General features: G+C 36.9%; 1 pseudogene; it reads right to left on the bottom strand.

Moving 5' to 3' along the window:
* Nucleotides 1-544: 544 nt before the first annotated feature.
* LOC101545666 (transcription initiation factor IIA subunit 2-like) lies at nt 545-9645 on the bottom strand (annotated as a pseudogene).
* Between the last annotated feature and the right edge of the window lie 1288 nt (nt 9646-10933).

Here is a 10933-nt window from a genome sequence, read left to right as displayed (position 1 = left end):
TTAGTACTTCAGTGAGAGTCTTACAAATGAAATGTGAATTTAAAATGTTCCTGATAGAAAAAAAAAAGAATGTTCCTTCTTATTGTTGAAATCTTTTCAAATGTTGCTTACTCTTTCTTGATTGAGAGTGATAGAAAGATGGAAAGCACCTATCACATCTTCCATTAATTTTCCAAATTTTTCCACATTGCTTTGAGGAAAGCCATAAGCAACATACAGTGAAACAAGTATATAATCTTACTAGACCTTTGCTTCATTCCTGCACTTTTGTTTTGTTTTAAAATGAGTTTATTAAAGAATGTTCTTAGGAAGTTAACAACAATGTTTGTTTTGTTATTTGAAAAAAGGTGCTTCTTCAATCTGCATCATAACAATTATAAGATGTTACAGAAGTACAGGCATCTTCCTAATAGGATTCTGATAGTCTAGCACAGTGTAGTGATTTCTTCGATGCTAGAATAAATAATAAAGTCTCTTCTGTGCTTCTCTCCAAATAGCAATGGATAATGAGGATGACATAAAAAAAAGCCATTGTATTTTCTATTCATTCTGTAGTATTGGATCTAGTATTTTTACCATCACAGGCTGCGATTTTCACTTTATCCACCTTAATAAGTTCTGTCACCTCTCTGAATTCAACATCATTCAATACAAAAGTCCACACATTGTAGAAAAATCTGTACATATTTAGAGAGCCCCTGAATTTGACTCTGTTCCTGGCCCTCTGAGCAGGGCTGAATTTATAGCCTTATCAAACTGGAGTAGGACTTGGAAGGCAAGTTGCGGGGTGATCTGCTGAGACTGTATGAGCTCATCAAGGCTCTCCTGAAGACTTTTTCCCAAAGTAGTATTTCTGTACACCTCATATGCTGTGGTTTAGGAGAAGTTGTTTTCCTTATTCAGGCTTGCTTTGATATCCTGTGGGGACGGCTCTCCACCGCCAAGTGCATGGAAGCTGGGCACCAGACACCGACGTTTATGACCTCCCCTCTGGCCGTCTATCCTTAAACTTTTTTAGGGAAAAAAAAATCTGAATGAGTACTTATACAAATTATATGAAAATTTGTTTTTTGTAGGTATCACTAAGAACATTGGACATTGCAAAGTAGGCCATGGTACTCTATCAATCTGACTAGCTACCTTGAGCTATTGAGCTATCTCTTATTTTTCTATCTGTGGCTCCCAAGAGGGTGTTAGAGTAGTAGCTCATACTATCAAAAGAGAATGCAGTGTCAAAAAAGATCTTACAATTCACCTGTCCAATTCATAGTAATTCACTTACTATAAATTATTGTTTTGAATCATAAAATGGGGGAGGGAAATGACAAGGAAATGTCTCTGCTCAAAAACTTTTATGGGAGCTGGAGCAATAGCACCAGGTAGGGCATTTACCTTGCATGCGGCTGACTCCAGCATCCCATATGGTTCCTTGAGCACCACCAGGAGTATGAGTGCATGAGCCAAGAGTAATCCCTGTGCATCACTGGGTGGGAACCCAAAAAGAAAAAAATCAAAAAACCAAAAAACTTCCATAATTATAATGTATACAGAGTAAAATCAATGCTTCTTATTAGAACTGCAATTTTGCCCACCCTATATTTTTGTGTCTGTTCAAACAATGTACTGCTGTACTCCTCCGTCTGAATAAATAGTAGCATGTATCCATATAGCTCTGCAATTGGTCTCTGTCTTCTTTTTTCTCAGTAGCATATCCAAATCCCTGACCACAAGGGTAAATTCTATAAGTTTTTACATTTTTTTAATATTTGTGTCCCATTTATGCTAGTATTCATCTTTCAAGTACCAAAAATAAGTCTTATATGGAGTACAATTTCAGTCATGATTTCTTCTTTGTCATGGTATAGATTTCTACTTGTGTAAAAGATCATAAGGAGTATTCTTTTAATGCTAAGATCTTTATCTATCAGGAAATTACTCAGATTACAAACAGGTAATCTATATTCTTTTCTCCTTTTCTCCTTTGTTAAATAATGTTTTCCCTAAATTTCAATGCCTCAAATCTCACCCAAAATTTTGACTAGAAACTAACACTGTCTCAGAAAGACAAAAGAAAAAAATATCTAATGTGGTGCTTCCTTTCCTATCACTAATTTGGGGGATAATATTTTAACTATCTTCATATGTTCTTGTAAAAATAAAGGCAAGGAATCCTGCTCTTGGAAAGCTAGTCAGCTGTAAACCAGACTCTCTGTAAAAGAAACTAGATTACCCAAAAATGATCAAGTATTTAAAACCTAGGCTAACAATTCCAGGTGGTATCAGATGTGAATGAGGAAGTCATCAGGTGATTGTGTCACTGTTATTAATGCATTCCATTAAAATGCCTTGAATAATAATGGCCCAGCACACATCCAACTGCAGTCAGAGCTTATCCCTGGTTCTGAAGTCAGAGGTTACTTCTGATGGCCTCAAAGGATGATACACCTGTAGGAGTGTCTCACTAACTCCTGAGAAACTCTTTTTGAGTCTTTTGAAAACATTAATTCATAGTTGTTTACAAGCCCTAGAAATTCTCTATATAAGCAAAAGTTTTTTTCCCCTTTAGAATAATATTTGGCTGTTGAGTAGAATATAATATCTGAAACTCAAATTTAAGTGGGATTTCTGTCTTAGTATTTGATAAATTTGACAACATTAGATTAAATCAGAATTAGTTACCATCATATTTAAAATGGAAAAATAAATGTGGATTCACAGGTTGTTTTGCTTGTAGCTCATCATACAAAATAGCCACTCACATTCCTTAGGTCATTACTCAAATGCTACTCTTTTAAAGGTACCCATTGAAAATTTATTTAATATTTTAACAGGGTCAGAGATATAGCTCAGACATAGAGCACTTACTGCATGTGAGATGTCCTGAGATTGATGCACAATACCCCCCCCACACACGTTTTAATCTAACACATTTTAACACCCCCACAAATCCCGCCTTTGAGGCCAACGCAGGTTCAATTCCTCCATCCCTCTCTGAAAGCTCGGCAAGCTACTGAGAGTATCCTGCCCGCATAGCAGAGCCTGGCAAGCTACCTGTGGCTTATTCGATATGCCAAAAAAAGTAACAGCAAGTCTCACAATAAAGACATTACTGGTGCCCACTTGAGCAAATCGATGAACAATGGGAAGACAGTGCTACAGCGTTACTATCAAATTTGCTGCTCATTTTAATATTTTATCTTCATATTATCTTTTTGTCCCACTGGGACCTTCCTATGAGTACAGGAAGTCTATTCTGTTTCATTGCTTTATCCTGAGGGTCTAAAATGTATGCAGCACATAGTAGGTATTCAATAAATAATTACTGCTTGACTGAATAGAGTCATCAGTGAATCTTTTCATTTTGCTGTAATAACTTGTCCTTGTTACATTGCAGAGAACATAAAGTACTTACTCCATAAATGTATTGATTCTGTGAGCCATTGAAGTTTTATGTGCAGGAAAGTCACAAGCTGATAGACATATTACCCAAACATTTTTTCTGATAACCCAAGGCCAGTGGCTTAGGGGATAAAACTGACAACAACCAGAATAGCAGGTAAGGGAAGAAAATAGATATGGGATATTAAAAAATATATAGAAAACTTGACATTTTTCGTGGCCTAACTAGCTGCAATTTTTGAAATGGTCAACTGGTCATTTGGCTACTCTGATACAAGTAGTGAAGTATTCTTTTGGAGATTTAATTAAAATACCTAAAGCATCTGTCAGTAGAAGAAACTGAGATTAAGAGTGATGTAAAGGATTAGATCAGTTCACAATCAAAATAAGCATCAAATTTAGAGTTCTTTTTCGTATCAGAACATATGACTAAGTCCTACAAGGAGGTCTGAAAGTAACTTTTCTCTACCCTTAGGCATAGTCACAAGTCTACATTTATGGAGTCCTTATCCATAAAATGGGATAATGCCACAATTTGCCTCCTAGGGGTTATTAAAGAGATTTATTGGTCCAGTGTGCTAAGAATATTGGAGAGAAAAAGCACAAAGCTGCTTAGTCACAAGTCATCACTTTGCATAATCTAACACCTACAGTCCACAAGTTCTCGTCATTTTTCTATGCTTATTTTGATGAAAGAGCAGTGAGCCCAATCCTTTTTTCCATCTTCTAGCAAAAGATGTATGAAAAACTTAGTATTATTACCTGAAGCTTATCTTTTTGCCTCCTTCAACGACTGAAATCATTTTATACATATATATGTAATTATATATACATATGATGCATTTATCCAACATACAGTAATTTCTTTGGGTTCTCTATTTGATTTACAATTTTCAGTCAGTATTATAAATGTTTCTGTCACTTTTCTATAATAGAAAATCTCTTTGGGAACATTCCTTGTTGCTAAGGTTTCCTACTGACTCAGGCCTCCCTTATTTGTGTGTTGGCTTCATTCTCTTAATGCTCAAAATTTAACAGAACTTAATCCCTAAAATGCACAAGGCTACTACAAAATGTGCTATCCAAAACTGTGAAGAGGCAAGAAGAAGAGTTTGCAATTGTATGGTTAGTCAACAGCGAAGGAGCAAGGGCACATGTATGTTCCTGTGAATTATATGATTAAAGAAAAGAGAATTTTTTCAATTTCAAGCCTACTTGCCAGTATTTTTTCTTTTTTTTTCTTTTAATTTCATTACAAAATACTCCAGTCTCTTCTTTGAGGAAGAAAACCGAAGTAAATTTTCTCTCTAACAGTATATGAAATATCATATAGTATTGTATCTTATTATATGAAATGCATCTGAGGAGACATAGCCCTTTTCACATGATAATTCATCAGACTAATCCATTGTTTGGGAGTCATGCAGTATAGACTCCTTTGTAAGGAGGGAATTTATTTAACCTAATTGAGATTTATGTGTATCAAATGAACAAGCGTGGTAGACATAATGATAGTAGCTAATATTTACATGATACTAATGATGTTAGACCATACCCTAATGAGAACATTAATGAATGCTTTCATTCATTAAATTTAGTTACTTGAACAAAAACATAAGATCAATGGGGCTGGAGCAATAGCACAGCAGGTAGGGCGTTTGCCTTGCACGCGGCTGACCTGGGTTCGATTCCTAGCATTCCATATGGTCCCTTGAGCACCGGCAGAAGTAATTCCTGAGTGCAGAGCCAGGAATACCCCCTGTGTATTTTCAGGTGTGACCCAAAAAATATAAATATGGTCAAACTTCATAATAGTTTATACTCTAAAGATTTTTTTTTTAAAAACTATTACAGAGGAAATGAAGAACTTTGTTCAAACTTGGGACATCTAATACAGATGACTCTGACTTTTGTGCTCAGGCAATCTGGCTCCCATTCACTGGGCCATATTGTTTTGAGCCCTAAACAGACACTAGCAGATGAACTCCAGGCTGCCCCACCAATGGTTAGTCCTAAAGATATGAAGGCTGTTTGATGAGACCATAACTCCCTGTGCCATAGCCAGGAAAAGTGAGTTTGGGAACAGCAACTTACTGGTTTGATCATGCCTTGGTTTCTTTCCTAGGTCATAAATGACATCGATTTATTGGATTTACAGTGGTTCATTTGTTTTTCATAATACAACAATAGAAATATTTTTGCTGCATCACTAAGTCACTTCACAAGGTCAGAGAATCTACTGAATTTCTTTATAACGGTGTCAAATAGAATCATCATAAAGTATTCCAAAGAAACACATAAAGCTTAATGACATTGTCTAAAGTCACACAGAATAAATGACAGAACTGGGACCCAAAACTATGTCTGGGGGCTGGAGCGATAGCACAGCGGGTAGGGCACTTTCCTTGCAAGTGGCCGACCCAAGTTCGATTCCCAGCATTCCATATGGTTCCCCAAGAACTGCCAGAAGTAATTTCTGAGTTCATGAGCCAGGAGTAATTCCTGTGCATCACTGGTGTGGCCCAAAAAGCAACAACAACAACAACAACAACTATGTCTGTATGCTCTAAGTCCATGTAACTTAGTATCTGTAAGAAAAACCAACTAATTTCATGGCTGTCTTTAATTCAAGTCTAGGTAATTCTATAATTAATTCTATAATTCTATAATTACCTATATAGCTTATTCCATATTGATAAAATAAAAAAATATTTGGGCTGGAGAGATAGTACAGCAAGTAGGGCACTTGCCTTGCATGTATCAACTTGGTTCAATCCCCAGCAACAGTCCCCTGAGCACTGCTAGAAATAATCCCTAAGCATGGAGCTAGGAATTGACCCTGAGCACTGCTAGGCATGGCCCAAAAAACATATTTTCTATTACACATTTTTAATAAGTATCCTAGCATAGAAACTACAGAATCATTACAGTATCAAGTCTATTTTTTTCATCCTTGGCCCCATTTATTTCATGTATAAAACTCTTAAAGTTTATGCTTTTTAATTACGTTTTTAGGACCTCTGTGTTCCTGTGGTTTATAATCATAGGAACTTGTCAGGGATGAAATATGGAAGCTATCTTATGACTATCACTTAGCTATATTGTGCTATGAATCCTATTTAGTATATAATTTTCTTAGAAAGTATTAAACCTGAGAGGTACAAAATATGACTTCCCCACTGGATAATCTTGATCCAAATTGGGGAATCTTTCAAAATTATGTTGGTAATACCTTTTCTCTGTTAAATTTTCTAAGAGCCATGCTCATTTTTTAGTGATGATAATCAATGATTGGAAAATAATACTGAAAGCATTTCTCATCTTGCTGATGGCTTGCTTTTGCCCTTAAAACTTCTTTTTGGAACAAAAAGGTTTGTTATCAGAGTTTCCCAAAATTATTTGGCCTACTGCTCCCATTCAAAATGTTTTGTTTACCACTTTGGGAATCCAACTTTTTTCTGTTGGATTTGGACCACACCACCACACCCAGGGGTCTGCCTCAGGGATCACTCTTTGTGGGGATCATAAGACTATGTGGTGCCAGGGATCACATTCAGGTTGGCTGCACGCAAGGCAAGTGTCCTGCCAGCTGTACTATCTCTCCAGCCCTAGAATCTAACCTCTTTTTTTCTTGCTTTTTGGGTCACACATGGCGATGCACAAGCATACTCCTGGCTTTGCACTCAGGAATTATTCCTGGCAGTGCTCAGGGGACCATATGGGATGCTGGGAATTGAACCTGGGTCGGCCGTGTGCAAGGCAAATGCCCTACCTGTTGTGCTCTCACTCCAGACCCTCAGAATCTACCCTCTTTAAGAAAGTACCCTCCCGTCACACAAGTGCACCCAAAGATACCACTCTTCTTCCCAGTTGTGTCCTAGCACTCCTTGGAACACAATATCCCACCCACTTCAGGAAATTGTACTAAATACTTAAAAGAATAGTATATAAGAATATTTTAATCCATTACATTATGGTGATTATTTTCATTTGTTGAGGGTATCTATTTTTAAATATTGGGGCTTTTTCCCCTTCCACATCATCCTCTCTGGAAAATGAAGTATGGAGGACAATCTAAAAATATTCCGGTTTGTCATCTTTAGGATCCTTATTATTGGTAGCCTGTTTTTTTAATGTATTACACAAAAGAGATAATGGAGTTTCTCAAATGCATTTTATTATATAAAAAGGAATTATATTTGAATATGAAATACTGTATGTATGTATGTATATATGTATATATATAACGTGTGTATGTACACACATATATGCATACATATAATGCCTATAATTTTAGAGACCCTTTTGCAGGCCAAATAGAGTGACACCAGAATTTTTACCTCATATGCCTATTCTGATCTATTTGTAGTATCCTACTGAGACACAACACGGAGACTAACTCTATGGCCATGCCTGGGCTCAGTAGGAGTTCCAAAATCAATTAGTGGTGACTGTATAATCAGGAAATTAGATAATGGTGGCACCTAGATGAGAGAAATGCCATATTCAGAGTTGATGCTGTCTACATAACCATTTATGTCAACTTATTCCTAAGGATGACCTGGACAATCCTGCAGATAATATTCATTGATTATTACAAAATTCTTACTAATGCCCAACCTACATAGATTTGGTGTCATTTTGAGCTAGTTTATCTTTCTGGACCTAGTCAGACTTAGATTTGCTATACAATAATTCTTCTTAGAGATGAAATCTTTTTTTAAAATAATGGCCCTGGGGATTGTCCAGAGAGGGATGAGGGAGGTTTCAAATTGGGACAACTGCAATTGGAATGAGCATTGTGCTGTATCTCTAGGCTGAGATGCCAGTCTGTTTTTAGGGAAAACAGACATTCCTGATTCATCACAGCAGGAATGAGAGGAGCTTTCAGAACAGAATAGAGAAGCACAATAATGCTGACTTACACAATGCACACTCATAATGGAAAACAAATTTGACCCATTTTATTACAAAGAACCCGCACCCCTTGATGCTTCTGTGGTCCTATTAGCTGTCCTCTGGCTCATAGAAAATAACTGTACTATATTGTACACTCTATTTTTTCTTCTTTTTTTAAATCAAGACGTTTTAGAGTAGTGAAGAGTTGACAAATTTTAAAAAAAACTGATCAGTCGGACATGTGAATGGACAGAGAGGAAAAGAAATTTTAAGGAGTTCTCCAGAAGATAACTGATGTGTGAGTCTGGTCTAAAGAAATGAAATATAATAGGAGGAGTAGAAATGAGTTTGATTTTTATCTGGTTGAATGGTCTTAAATTATATTTGGAAGGGTGTTGAAACTGGAAAAAAATTATCTTTGAATTATGTTTGTAAGATAGATGTTTCAGCTTAAGGATGGGAGAGAACATAGATTTATTCATTGCTTAGTCTACCAGCCACTTTTATATCTTTCCTCCACAATCCCATTGAGGCTAGAGGGGCCTGATGAATAATACCCTTTTTTCTTCTCTTGAGTTAAGAAGCAATTGAGAGACAGACAAAAGAGATTGACCAATCGAAATGAAAATACCAGCTTCCTGACTACTGTGATTTACATGAAGCCAACTCTGCTTGCCAATACTTCCTACCTAAGCAAAATTTATTCTGAACTACAAGACTTTATCACCCGGGGAAGAAAGGAGATGAAGATTATTTAAACAGGAAGGTGATAGAGAGAAGTGAAGTCATCCTCAGATGTGTAAAGTAAGGGTTTATTCAGCAGATATCCATTGTTAGAATATTTCTTGTTTCTCTTTATTTTCTCCTTCTCCCGACTTCTTCCACTAAGGAGAGGTGATTTTGATGTAGGCAGAAAGTTTAGGGAACCCCCCTCACCCCGCCCTAACACACACATCATGACAATGACATTTCTGGAAGTAATAAAGTCACCAGTCTGAGCCCACCTTGTGGATATAAAAAGCAAGACCTGATGAGACCTCCAGCAACAGACCCTGAGGAAACTGAACCCCTCCCTACAGAAAGAGCATGAAGGAAATTACTCCCGAACCCTCAATTCCTTCTTTTAATCTGATTAACCCTCAGTGTGCCCAGACCAGAGAAGGCTGGACCCACCTTCTGAGAGAAGATCCAGCAGGAACAAAGGTCAAGAAAAGGAGTTTCAAAGAAGATGTTTCCCAAATTCTCCCAACAACCCTAGTAACAACACTTACCTGGTTAGAAAGCCCCTCGTGGGGGGCAGCTTGGAAAAATTCTATAAAACTCACCTTGAACGAAGGGAGAGAACATGAACGCTGCACAATCTTACGTGCTGCTTGTACCCATGTGGCCAGACACATGTGGCATCTGAGCATGTGTCACCCACATCTTCCCCTCTTGAGATGTGTCCTTTCCTATCTAATGCTGGGATGTGTGTAGGGATTCTCTCCGCTCTGGGAGAAGCCCGGGTTCTCTCTTGAGTGCGTTACTCTCTTTCTCCCACTTTACTCTCCCTTCTCCCCTTCAAAAACTTCCAAATAAAATCTGTTTCACTTCACTGCTCTGCTCATGAAAGTCTTTTCTGCGAGGTGAGACAAGAACCCATTGACCGTGGGTCCTGGGTGGCAGAGGGGACTCAAGAGAAAGTGACTCTCTTTCTTCTCCCTGCTTCAGATAAGCCATCCATGGGGCCCACCAACATCAATTTCTGACCACTGAATTTAAGATGAATAACCAAGAAATCTTCATTAAGCCTTCTATGGCTTGTTTCATTTTGTTTATTAGAATCTGCTTGCCCGAAGAATGGTGCATTTGGCAATAAACTAATATATATAAAATAGTTATATATTTTATACATTATATATATTAGTTTTAGTTCAAATATACATTCTACCCATTTTAGAACATATATACATAAATATATGTATGGATGTATATATATATAAATATCAGTTTATATATATGTGTGAGCGTGTGTGTGTGTTGTATGTGTTTGTATGTGTGTTTGTGTGTTCTACCAATTTGGGAATGTCTGAAATACTAAATTAAGTTTAGATTACTAATACTACTAATAATACTAGTTTAGGTTAAAAATTCAGGAGTGAACATTAGCTACTCCATTGTACCTTGCATATTGAAGTTTATGTCCACTTAGCTTTAACCAAAATCAAATGTTTTTGCTTCTATAGCATCATTATAACTAGACTGAGTTCAAATCAATTTTCTAATTCAGAAAAAGAAGGGAACATTATTTATTGCTTTCTAAAAATCACCAACTATCTTGGGCCTTTGTCTTTAGCCTTGAGAAAAGGATGTTTTGAGAGCAAAGTAGCATAGATCAGATGACAGACAACAAAATGGCTGCCTCAAGTTTACAATTTGGATATGATGACACAAGACTGCCCATTTTTGCAGGAAAGAGCTTCTAGTGTGTCTATACTCTGTAAACACAGTAATCACTGCTAATAGAATACCAGGTTTCCTTAGCTCTACTGAAAAACAACAAGCTGCAGCACTGGAGATTAGGCTGCTATAGGTGCTACTTACTGGCCTAAGCGGGAACAGATTTTACCTGAGCAAACAAAATTCAAGGTTGAAT

Source organism: Sorex araneus, chromosome 6 (assembly GCF_027595985.1).
Source record: "Sorex araneus isolate mSorAra2 chromosome 6, mSorAra2.pri, whole genome shotgun sequence".
In the NCBI taxonomy this organism is placed as follows: domain Eukaryota; kingdom Metazoa; phylum Chordata; class Mammalia; order Eulipotyphla; family Soricidae; genus Sorex; species Sorex araneus.
Note: the sequence above shows the minus strand (reverse complement) of the source record. Positions and strands in the feature narration are given on the sequence as shown.